Consider the following 14038-nt stretch of genomic DNA (forward strand, 5'->3'; position numbering starts at 1 on the left):
CTAGCCTTTTTAGTATAAATATTTCTTTCCTGTTCTTTGAGAATTAGATCAATGATGAATAAAAATAATGCAACATTTTTTTTCAATCTTTCTGGTCCGCTACTAGATCTACAGTAAGGTTGCATGAATCAATATGGTATCAGAGCTGAGCTCAATCCAGGCCTAATCGAGTGTCGTTCTTCAAAAATAGGTTGGTTAGATTAACCTTAAACCAACGATCTCTCTTATCATCTGATTCTTGGGTTGGTTATTCCAAACCAATTTCTTCTTTCTTCTTTTTTTTTCTTTGCAACCTACTGGTCTGAGGATTCTTTCATGCCTCTGTCACCATGAATAATACTTCAATCAAATTCGGAAATATACCCACTGCCCTCGTCAGTGAAGATGTCAATTCCGGCTCATCATTAGCAAACTCGTCCCAAATTCCACCAACTTTGAATCCTGATTACATGTAACACCCCAAAAACACGAGCCAACAATTTCATTTTAAAAACAAGTACACGGCAAAACATTAGGAATAAAAGGTTCAACAATGATATCATTTCACAAAAGATACTGCATGTCTAGAAACATTTTTATGAAACATTAACATGTCAGAGTACAATTTCCCAGGAGGATCTCATGATGCGGAAAGCAAAGCATGTGTGTGACGTACCACTACCGCGCCGGCTCCTTCCCCTTCGAAGAAGAGGTACCTGAAACCAAAACTGAAAACTGTAAGCACGAAGCTTAGTGAGTTCCCCCACTGTACCACATACCATGTAACCACATAACATACATATATTGTCAGGCATATCTGGGTGCCCAACCTACCCCTTCGGTCCTCTCGACCGGATGTTGCCTAACATACCTGGGTGCTGGCCTCCCTTTCGGTCCTCACGACCGGGTACTGCCTAGCATATCTGGGTGCTGGCCTCCCCTTCGGTCCTCTCGACCGGATACTGGGAACTATTTCTCCCCTCTACTACTACTACCACATAACAGGTATCACAATATCAGAATCTATCTAGCAGGGCTCGGTATGACTACCCCTTCGGCCCTATCGACCGGATATCTCGGGGACTATCTCCCCCTAGTGTCACTAGCACATAGCATCATATCATACTAGCACATAAACATAACACAGGTAGTAGTAATCCCTAGATGAATATCACGGAGACAATCATCTACATACAACTCCTACTGGTGGGCTGACATTGTGGCCGTAGACCCACCGCTACTGGAAGGTAACTCACCTCGAAAGTAACTGCGGAAGTCTGCTTGCTAAGCACCTGACTGCTGAATCAGAAATCCTCCGACTATAAATCATAAACATAGGTTAGCCTCTCATTCACACCCTTAGGTCAGATGACTGACCCTCCCTTCGACCCAGGTCAACTCCTTAGTCGAGGTCAACTTCCAGTTGACTAAACTCGCCGAGTCATGGCACCGACTCGTCGAGCCCTTCTCCGCTAACCCGGTTCCACTCTACAAGCCCCCTTCTTCCCAATCACTGAATCGTCCTTAACTTACTACTCGGGACGATGGGACCGGCTCGCGATCCGACTCGCCGAGTCCATGAACAACTCGCCGAGTCTATGCGAGCAAACTTCCCACTCGCTTCCAGATCCTTATCCGAACATCCTTCATGAGGATCTGGGGTTTCTGGGACTATCGGAACACGTTAGATTGCTAATCCTACGTGCAAACACGAAGGGTTGGACTTCTGACACTTAAACCCTTCGTACACAATAACAGTTCATACAACTCGCCGAGTTTGAAGAACAACTCGTCGAGTACCAGGCAATCTTCATAGGACTCGCCGAGTTGTTCATCCAACTCGCCGAGTCTAAGGCCAAATTCATAGAACTCGCCGAGTTCCACCTTGGGACTCGCCGAGTCCCTTGACCCATTTCCCATATGAGCCAAATCTGAGACATGCAACTCTTCAAAACCACAGATCTATGATCCTAGGGCATGCTTAACACGTAAAGTTGCAAAGTTTACGTGCATGCATGGCCCTATAAGTTCAAAATGCAATTCCAAGCTCTTTAAGAGGTCATGCACTCCATGAGGGTCCTCAATCACTTCAACCACAACAACTTTATGCTTCTAACACGTCCATAAAGTCTAGATCTGAAGTCCTTTCGGATTATTAAGCACAAACACATGGAGTTTGGTGTTTTAGGGCTTGAAAACCACCAAGGTCTTCGTCTTTCGATCTAAGATCGCAACTGGTCTTTCGATATAATTCAGGTTGCTATCAACCTGAATATCCCCCATGGGTACAACTGCCGACTCATCCACCAAACACTTTCTCAACTGAGAAACATGAAAAGTGTTGTGGATCTGGCTAAGCTCTGCTGGAAGATCCAACCTATAGGCAGCCCGACCCACCCGGGCCAAAACCCTAAAAGGACCAATGAACCTGGGGCCCAACTTGCCCCTCTTCCAGAACCTAATGACACCCTTCCAGGGTGATACCTTCAGGAGCACCATGTCACCCACCTGAAACTCCAAGTCTGAACGCCTTCTGTCGGCATAACTCTTCTGCCGACTCTGCGCAGTCTGTAGCCTGCTACGAACCTGCTGGATCAACTCTGTCGTCTTGAGCACCACTTCGGTGCTCCTAATAACGCGCTGACCGACCTCGCCCCAACAAATCGGGGTCCTGCACTTTCTCCCGTAGAGAATCTCGAAAGGAGGCGGTCAATACTCGCATGGTAGTTGTTGTTATACGAAAACTCAGCCAAGGGAAGATAGGTATCCCAACTGCCACCGAAGTCTAGCACGCACGCTCGCAACATATCCTCCAGAGTCTGGATGGTCCGCTCGCTCTGACCATCTGTCTGCGGGTGAAAGGCGGTGCTAAAATGCAAACGAGTGCCCAACTCGTCATGAAATCTCTTCCAAAATCTGGAAGTAAAACGCACATCCCTGTCCAAGATAACCGATACTGGCACCCCGTGCCGCGCCACGATTTCCCTGATATAAATGTCGGCCAGTTTCTCGGCCGATATGCTTTCCTGAATCGGAATAAAATGGGCGCTCTTGGTCAATCGCTCCACGATGACCCAAATCGAATCTACTCCACATGCAGTCCTGGGAAGCTTTGTGATAAAATCCATCGTGATATCTTCCCATTTCCACAACGGGATGTCCAACGACTGCATCTTGCCATGCGGTCTCTGATGTTCGGCCTTGACCTTCCTGCAGGTCAAGCATCGCTCAACGTACCAAGCCACATATCGCTTCATGCAGGGCCACCAATAATCTAGACGAAGATCCCTATACATCTTCGTCGCCCCTGGACGAATAGAGAATCGGGATTTGTGCGCCTCCTCCATCAAGATCTGGCGCACGCCCCCGTGATACGGCACCCACACCCTACGGTGTAATGTCAATAGTCCTCGACTATCATAATCGAAGGAGGAAACCTGACCCACTACACGATCGCTCTTCCGATGTTCCTCCTTAATAGCCTCCCGAATCTGCACTAACAGTGGAGTTACCACTGTCATCCTCAGACAGATATCCCTGAGTGGCGCTGCCTTGCGGCTAAGCGCGTCGGCCACCACATTGGCCTTCCCCGGATGGTAAAGGATCTCGCAATCATAATCCTTCACCACGTCTAACCATCGACGCTGCCTCATGTTCAGATTCGGCTTATCCATAAGGTACCTCAAACTCTTATGGTCCGTGTATATTGTACACCAGACTCCATAGAGGTAATGTCGCCAAATCTTGAGGGCGAAAACAACTGCCCCTAACTCCAAATCATGTGTCGGGTAGTTCGCCTCATGAGGCTTGAGCTGCCTCGAAGCGTAGGCAATGACATGCCCCCTCTGCATCAGTACCGCGCCCAACCCTGAAATGGACGCGTCGCAGTAAACCACAAAATCCTCTACGCCCTCTGGCAGGGCTAAGATTGGCGCCTCGCACAATCTCTGTCTCAGCGTCTCAAATGCAGCCTGCTGCTCGGGTCCCCACCGAAAGACTATGGCCTTCTTCGTCAGCCGTGTCAGGGGTACGACTATCTTGGAGAAATCCTGAATGAATCTCCGATAATAGCCTGCTAATCCCAGGAAGCTCCGAATCTCGGATGGAGACTTTGGAACCTCCCATCTCATCACGGCCTCGACCTTGGCCGGGTCGACCAGAATCCCGTTCTGGTTGACAAGGTGTCCGAGAAATCGCACCTCGCGCAACCAAAACTCACACTTGGAGAACTTGGCGTACAAGCTCTCTCTCCTCAGAGTCTCCAAAACCTCTCTCAGATGCTCCTCATGCTCTTCCTATGTCTTGGAATAAACCAAGATGTCATCGATGAAGACTATCACAGAACGATCCAACATTGGTCTGCATACGCGGTTCATGAGGTCCATGAACGCGGCAGGAGCATTGGTGAGCCCAAACGACATCACCACGAACTCATAATGGCCATAGCGCGTCCGAAACGCGGTCTTCTGCGCATCCTCCTCTCTGACCCTCATCTGATGATAACCTGAGCGCAAGTCAATCTTGGAGAACTAAGATGCTCCCTGAAGCTGGTCAAAGAGGTCATCAATTCTCGGGAGTGGGTAACGGTTCTTCACCGTTACCTTGTTCAGCTCCCGATAATCTATACACATCCGATGCGACCCGTCCTTCTTCTTCACAAACAGAATCGGGGCTCCCCAGGGTGAACTGCTCGGTCTAATGAATCCCTTGTCTAGCAGCTCCTGCAGCTACGTAGACAACTCCTGCATCTCAGGAGGAGCCAACCGATACGGTGCCTTGGCTATCGGAGCCGCACCGGGAACGAGGTCAATCCTGAACTCCACCTGTCACTCCGGAGGTATCCCAGGAAGCTCCTCTGGGAAAACATCTACGAAATCTCGCACCACCGGAACCTCGCTCACTGTCGCCTTACCCGCTTCCCAGGTATCCATCACGTACGCGACATATCCTGCGCATCCCTGCTGAAGGTAGCATCTAGCCCTCGTTGCTGAACATACTGCGGGTCCACACTGCGGCCTCTCGCCATGAATCACTAACTCTCCCCCACTTGGGGCCCTGACTCGCACTAGCTGCTGTGCACAATCTATCACTGCCCCATTAGGGCTCAACCAATCCATGCCTATAATCACTTTGTTCCCACGCAACGGAATGGGAACCAGATCCACCAAATAGCGCTCCTCGAATAACCTCAGAACACAATCTCTGAACACTGATGACGCTCACACTGATCGATCGTCGGCAATCTCCACCTCCAAAGGGCAATCAAACATGCCCGAAGACTCAGTGAACTTCTTGCTAAGCGCAAGGGAAACAAACGATCGGGTAGCACCCGAGTCGAACAACACCTAGACTGGGATACCGTTCACATGGAATGATCCTAGCACATAAATATACATATACCGAGCACATATCAATATCATAACATCATATAAATAAATGAGAGGGAAAGAATCATACCCGTCACCACATCGGGTGCTGCGCGTGCCTCCTCGGCGGTCAGCTGAAATGCCCGACTCCTCAGCACTGGAGCCTCTGCCTTGCCTTTCCGGCCATCTGTGATCCGCAGGGTCGCTGGAGTTGGCACCTTCACTGGCGCTGCAAATGTCAACTGGGGGCAATTGGCCTTCTTGTGGCCCCTCTGGTTGCAGTGGAAACACAGCAACTCAGACGTCTGAATAACTGCTGCCGGAGCAGTGCAATCCCTGATATAGTGCCCAAACTTGCCGCACTTATAGCAGCCTGATGATCCCAACCTACACGCCCCCTCGTGCTTCTTGCCGCATTTCCTACAGCGGCCCCATCCCTGTTGGCCTTTCGGCCCCAAATCTGATCCCTTGGGCTTCTTCCCCGAAGCCCCTCCCGACTGTCCCTCTTCTGCCTTCCGTTTCTGGATGTGCTCCAAATCTATCTCCCTCTCCCTCGCCCTGGCAATCATGGAGTCCAAAGTGGGGCAAGCTGAAAAACTAACGTGCTCCCGTATATCAGCTCGGAGCATGTCATGATAGCGGGTCCTCCTCTTGTCCTCATCACCCACATATTGGGGCACCAACAATGCTCTCTCCCGGAACTTGGCGGTGATCTCCGCCACAGTCTCTGTCGTCTGCCTCATGTCCAAAAATTCCCTGGCCAGCTGCTGAAGCTCGACAGCCGGCGCAAACTTTACCATGAATCTGGTCACAAAGTCCGACCAGGTCATAGCCTCGATCGCTGAGGCTCCTAACGAGTCACCCACTGACTCCCACCAGTCTCGAGCCCGGTCTCGTAAACACCCTGCTGCATACCTCACCTTCGACCCCTCGGGGTAGAAGCTAATCAACTGTGCAGACTCGATGTCTGCAATCCATCGTCTGGCGGCAATGGGGTCTTTCGCCCCATGAAAATCCGGTGCATCACTGCCCTGAAAGTCCTTAAAGGACAGTGTGCGAGATCCCGACTGGCCAGATACCATGTCGCTCCTGAATGCCCTGAGGCGATCCTCCATCAGCTCAACTATCCCTTCCTTGATTGACCCGAAGATGATGGGGGTCGACTCAAGGATACCCCTGGTGATCTCTGACGCGATGAACTCGCATAGTCCCTCATCTACCGGCTCGGAACCTGATCTCGAACCTGACCCCTCTCCTAAACCGCCATCTATCGGCCTCGATCGAAGTACCACCATTCTACAATACATAAATAACAATTATTAGTGATACTGCTACTTCTTGAGGGATCACAACTACTACAAGTTCCCCGGTCTTATCTCAGCCTTCCTTAGTTCGGGTACGGATCCTCTGCTTTCAGTAGTACGGGCCCATACTACCTTCCACATCTATCCGTACCTTCTTCAAGGACTGCCTTGACTCCACCGGACCCCTTTCACTATTGCTGATCACCACTATACTCATCCTAGGCTTGCCCTAGGGAAATCTCTGACTGTACTCTACCCAGTCCTCAGCTGCTACAGGCCTCCTTGTAATGCCAATTAGCCATTACCTGAATACCATCACATGTGATGAGGCTCAGATAATCCTTCGATTAACAGACTCGTCCCTACCACGGTTGGACTCAAACAAGAGCTGCGCAATAGGATCAAATCCAGCACTCTAAGATTATTCAACTCTGATCACATGTGACATGACGTATTCACCTAATGGCTAACTCCCATTATTCAGAGTCCCACAAAGCACGAAGCAAGCAGCATTCAGACAAGGGTAACAATCTCAATCAACTCTATCTGCTTACATGAACTGTACTAGCATACAATGCTAAGTTCATACTATCAGGCATAACCTAATCAGGCTATCCTACTTGCTGTCTACTCAATACTAGCATGCAATTCTCATACAACTGAAACATATAAAGCAAGCACATAAGGCATCACTCCTAGATCCTTAGTCCTATTCTAGCATGCTGTTCTACAAAAGCCGATAAACATAACATAAACTTGTATGGGTACTTTGGGGAATACTTACTTGAGCTCGGCCGGTCGCGCACATCACACACTTCGTTCTTTCTCAAAACTCTTTTCTCAATTTTTAGAAAACATTTTCTTTTTGGAAAACATTTTAATCCCTCGATTTGAGTTCAGACACCCCCGAAGGTGTGTCCGAATCCCTCAAACCAGGGCTCTGATACCAACTTGTAACATCCCAAAAATACGAGCCAAAAATTTCATTTTAAAAACAAGTACACGGCAAAACATTAGGAATAAAAGGTTCAACGATGATATCATTTCACAAAAGATACTGCATGTCTAGAAACATTTTTATGAAACATTAACATGTCAGAGTACAATTTCCCAGGAGGATCTCATGATGCGGAAAGCAAAGCATGTGTGTGACGTACCGCTACCGCGCCGGCTCCTTCCCCTTCGAAGAAGAGGTACCTGAAACCAAAACTGAAAACTGTTAGCACGAATCTTAGTGAGTTCCCCCCCTGTACCACATACCATATAACCACATAACATACATATATTGTCAGGCATATCTGGGTGCCCAACCTACCCCTTCGGTCCTCTCGACCGGATGTTGCCTAACATACCTGGGTGCTGGCCTCCCCTTCGGTCCTCTCGACCGGGTACTGCCTAGCATATCTGGGTGCTGGCCTCCCCTTCGGTCCTCTCGACCGGATACTGGGAACTATTTCTCCCCTCTACTACTACCACATAACAGGTATCACAATATCAGAATCTATCTAGCAGGGCTGGGTATGACTACCCCTTCGGCCCTATCGACCGGATATCTTGGGGACTATCTCCCCCTACTGTCACTAGCACATAGCATCATATCATACTAGCACATAAACATAACACAGGTAGTAGTAATCCCTAGATGAATATCACAGAGACAATCATCTACATACAACTCCTACTGGTGGGTCGGCATTGTGGCCGTAGACCCACCGCTACTGGAAGGTAACTCACCTCGAAAGTAACTGCGGAAGTCTGCTTGCTAAGCGCCTGACTGCTGAATCAGAAATCCTCCGACTATAAATCATAAACATAGGTTAGCCTCTCATTCACACCCTTATGTCAGATGACTGACCCTCCCTTCGACCCAGGTCAACTCCTTAGTCGAGGTCAACTTCCAGTTGACTAAACTCGCCGAGTCATGGCACCGACTCGTCGAGCCCTTCTCCGCTAACCCGGTTCCACTCTACAAGCCCCCTTCTTCCCACTCACTGAATCGTCCTTAACTCACTACTCGGGACGATGGGACCGGCTCGCGATCCGACTCGCCGAGTCCATGAACAACTCGCCGAGTCCATGCGAGCAGACTTCCCACTCGCTTCCAGATCCTTATCCGAACATCCTTCATGAGGATCTGGGGTTTCTGGGACTATCGGAACACGTTAGATTGCTAATCCTACGTGCAAACACGAAGGGTTGGACTTCTGACACTTAAACTCTTCGTACACAATAACAGTTCATACAACTCGCCGAGTTTGAAGAACAACTCGTCGAGTACCAGGAAATCTTCGTAGGACTCGCCGAGTTGTTCATCCAACTCGCCGAGTCTAAGGCCAAATTCATAGAACTCGCCAAGTTCCACCTTGGGACTCGCCGAGTCCCATGACCCATTTCCCATATGAGCCAAATCTGAGACATGCAACTCTTCAAAACCACAGATCTATGATCCTAGGGCATGCTTAACACATAAAGTTGCAAAGTTTATGTGCATGCATGGCCCTATAAGCTCAAAATGCAATTCCCGAGTAGCTCTTCCAAAAAGAACCTTTAATCAAAACAAATACGCACCAGGAACTGGGCGTTACATTACATTTCCTTGCCCACGGCATATAAACTGAATGGTCATAACTACAATATTTGGTCTCACTCGGTTTCAATTTTCATTGGAGGAAAAGGCAAAGAAGACTACTTGTCCATAGATCTAGTCCAACCTGATGATAAAAGTCCAGAACATAAAAAATGGAAGGCAGAGAACAATATGGTTATGTCATGGATCTTGAACTCTATGACTCCTGAAATAGGAGAACAGTTTATGTTTTACAAGACAGCATCAGAAATTTGGGAAGCGGCTCGTGACACATTCTCAAATCAAGATAACACTTCAGCTCTATTTGAAATCAAGGGCATTCTCCATGATCTCCGTCAAGGAGAGTCAACTGTGACGGGTTATTTCACTGCATTGAACCGGTATTGGCAGCAACTCAATGTCCTTGATGCTGTTACTTGGAGCTTCCCGGAAGATGGGAAACAATACAAGCGGTTGGTTGAGACCGAAAGGATTTTTAAGTTCCTTCTTGGGCTCAACCAGGAACTTGATGAATTCCGAGGAAGGATTCTTGGTACTAAACCTATGCCCAACTTCAGGGAAGTGTTCTCAGAAGTCCGACGTGAAGAAAGTCGATGAAGAGTAATGCTTGGAAATATTGGCAACATCGCAAATGAGGGATCTGCTCTTGCAACTCGTGCCCCATCTAGTATGAAATTTCAAGTGAGCCCTAGAACATCTCAGATGAAGAATAATCGGCCTTGGTCTGATCATTGCAAAAAACCTGGTCACAGCAAAGAAACCTGCTGGAAAATTCATGGAAAACCATCTGACTAGAAATCTAGTGCTCGTGTAAATGTAGTAGCTAATGACAACTAAGAAGTGTTTAGCAAAGAACAAATTGAAGCCCTTTGGAAGATGTTGCAAATCACATCCCGTGAAGACAAAGGGATTGCTGCTGTGGCTCAACAAGGTGGAGTCTCATCTGCATTTGTAACAAATGCATTTGCAGAAAAACCAGTGGTTGTTGATTGTGGAGCTACTGATCACATGACTGGGGATCGGAATGTATTCACTAACTTCCAACCAGTACCTAATGGAAGAACAATACGAGTTGCTACAGGAGAAGACTCAAAAGTAGAGGGCATTAGTACAATTGTCATATCCAAGAATATAACATTGAAATATGTGTTATATGTCCCTAATCTAGACTTCAATTTATTATCCCCCATTAAACTAATGAGGGATCTTAATTGCATTACTATCTTAACCCCATATGTATGTATGTTTCAGGCCATGAGTTCGGGGAAGATGATTGGCAGTGCTAAAGTATGCGATGAGCTCTACCACCTTGAAGCCGAGAAGTTAAAAAAAACATTTTGTCTCGTCAGTCTTTCATGTTTCTAGTCAAAATAATGTGATATTATGGCATCATAGATTAGGTCATCCAAATTTTCATTACTTAAAGAAGTTGTTTCCCCATTTAATGATTAAAAATCTGAATGATTACAATTGCGAAGTGTGTCAAATTTCCAAACATGTTAGACATTCTTATTCTCCACTTCCGTACAAACCTTCTCATCCTTTCTACTTAATCCATAGTGATGTTTGGGGACCCTCCAGAGTGAAAAATATCTCTGGTGCGAGATGGTTTGTTACCTTTATCGATGACCACACCCGTGTTACATGGGTATTTTTGATGAAAGACAAATCTGAGGTTGGGCCGATCTTCCAACGTTTTCATCAAATGATACAAAACCAATTCGCAAAAAAAATTCAAGTGCTTAAATCGGATAATGCAAAAGAATACTTTCATTCTGAGTTGGGAAACTACCTTACTCAATAGGGAATTGTTCACCTCACATCATGCGTTGACACCCCCCAACAGAATGGAGTAGCAGAAAGAAAAAATAGACACCTACTTGAGGTAACTCGGTGATTACTATTATCCAGTTATGTTCCGAATCATTTTTGGGGTGAAGCCGTTTTAACTGCAGCATACCTTATTAATAGGATGCCTTCTCGAGTCATTGACTTCAAAACGCCACACCAATCTCTTCAATCCAGTTTCCCTCACATTCGGATTTTGTCCCAGGTACAACCTAAAATATTTGGTTGTAATTCATTTGTTCATAATCATCAGCCAAACCGTAGCAAGTTAGATCCTAGGTCATTCAAATGTGTCTTTCTAGAATACTCCCCGAACCAGCAAGGTTATAAGTGCTACTCCCCGTCCACCAGAAAATTCTATCACTCCATGGATGTCACATTCTTTGAAGACAACCCCTACTACTCCAAAACTGATATTCAGGGGGAGAACTTTGAGGAATATCAATTTTTGGACTATCCTACCTTATACCATTCCGACCCAATAGTGATACCAGTTCAAGTAGACTCTAACAGTGAAAATCCAGGTATTCAAACTCCACCAACTGATGGAACTTCAAATCAAGATGCTCAAAAAGACTACATAGTCTACACCAGAAGCCCGAGACAACATACTAAGGTGGTAGAGCAAGTTACTACTGAAACACACAGCCAAGAATCACCTTCGAATTCACCAGGTAATACTCAATCTAATGATTCCACTTCTTACATTTCCCTAAATGAGTCGGATGATGTAAATATTTCAGTTGCTTTACGGAAAGGGAAGAGAAGTTGTACTATGCATCTAATAAGTAACTTTGTGTCATATGAAAAACTCTCACCAAAGTACAAAGCTTTTGCTCTTTCAGTTTCAGAAATTCAAGTTCCTAGGAACTTTCAAGAAGCAATCTCAAAAAAGGAATGGGCAAATGCAGTCCGTGAAGAAGTGAATGCTCTTCAGAAAAGCAAAACATGGGAATACACTAATCTTCCACCGGGAAAGAAAACAGTGGGGTGCAAATGGGTATTTGATGTCAAATACAACTCCGATGGTAGTGTAAACAGATTTAAAGCAAGGTTGGTCGCTAAAGGTTTTACACAGTCTTACGGGATCGACTACGCAAAAACTTTTGCTCCCGTGGCAAAACTAAATTCCATTCGTGTATTGCTCTCTCTTGTTGTAAATCTTGACTGTCCATTGCATCAACTCGATGTAAGGAACGCATTCTTAAATGGGGAACTAGAGGAAGAAGTTTACATGGATGTTCCACCTAGCCTCGAATCTCCGGAAAACAAAGGAATGGTGTGCAAAATTAAAAAATCTCTTTATGGCCTAAAGCAATCGCCACGATCATGGTTTGAAAAAACTAACTCAAGTGGTTAAGCGATACAGATTCATTCAGGGGCAAACCGACCACACGATGTTCACTAAACACTCTCATGATGGGAGAGTTGCAATCATGATTGTTTATGTGGACGATATCATTATAACCGGAGACTACTCAGAGCAAGTTAAAGAACTGAAACTTGTTTTAGGACAAGAATTTGAAATAAAAGATTTGGGCCAGCTTAAATACTTTCTTGGTATAGAAATTTCCAGATCAAGAAGAGGCATTTCTGTATCACAAAGAAAGTACACTCTTGATCTCTTGAAAGAAACCGGATTGTTGGGTTGCAAACCAAAAAGTGTGCCAATGGAACCAGGAATAAAACTTCAAACAAAAGCCGAAGATGAGCCTGTTGATAAAGGAAGATATCAAAGATTGGTGGGCAAGTTGATTTATCTTGCACACACAAGACCTAACATTGGGTTTGTTGTGGGTATGGTGAGTAGATTCATGAATGCTCCCACAACTAGGATTCATGAATGCTCCCACAACTAGGCATATGGAAGCTGTTTTTCAAATTCTGCACTACTTAAAAAAAAATCCAGGATATGGTCTATACTTTAAAAAATCCATTGACAGAGGAGTAAATGTCTACACTGATGCAGATTGGGGAGGATCTTGTGTCGATGGACGGTCAACCACAAGTTATTGCACTTTTGTGTGGGGTAATTTGGTCACTAGGCGTAGCAAGAAGCAATCTCTGGTGGCTAGAAGTAGTGCTGAGGCTGAATTCCGAGCAATGTGTCAAGGTATATGTGAGGGGATAAGGTTAGGAAGGATGCTGAAGGAACTAAAAATGCAGAATAACCAAAAGATGACTCTATTCTGTGATAATAAAGCGTCAATTGAAATTGCTAGAAACCCTGTCCATCATGATCGTACCAAACATGTGGAGATTGATCGTCATTTCATTAAATAAAAGTTAGAATCTGGAATTTTGGAGCTGTTGCATGTCCCGTCAGACCTTCAAGTTGCTGACATTCTCACCAAGGCCCTTCCAAAGAACAAATTTGAAAATATGAAGAGCAAGCTGGATATGATTGATATCCATATCCAACTTGAGGGGGAGTGAAGATTTCTAAATTTAATTTTCTTATTTGTTTCCTTATTTAGGCTGAAGGGATATTATCGCTTTATTAGTTCTGTTATAGGGTTGAGCCGGCCCTAGCCTTTTTAGTATAAATATTTCTTTCCTGTTCTTTGAGAATTAGATCAATGATGAATAAAAATAATGCAACGTTTTTTTTCAATCTTTCTGGTCCGCTACTAGATCTACAGTAGGGTTGCAGGAATCAATACTTCCAAACCTAAAAGGTGTTTGAGCTTACCAAGATCTTTCATGTGAAAACGTGTATATAGGTTTTCTTTCACTTGAGAAACTACTTCAATGGAGTCACCTGTGATGATCAGGTTATCGACATACACCAAGACAATTGCAACTTCTTTTCCCGTTTCTCTTGCGAAAAGACCTGCATTAGCAGTCGTCATTGTGAAGCCGTGTTCGAGAAATTATGCAATCTTCCCATACCATGCTCTGGGTGATTGTTTAAGCCCATAAAGAGCTTTCTTGAGCTTACATACATAGCTGGG

This window comes from Lactuca sativa, chromosome 4, assembly GCF_002870075.4.
Source record: "Lactuca sativa cultivar Salinas chromosome 4, Lsat_Salinas_v11, whole genome shotgun sequence".
NCBI classification, from domain to species: Eukaryota; Viridiplantae; Streptophyta; class Magnoliopsida; order Asterales; family Asteraceae; genus Lactuca; species Lactuca sativa.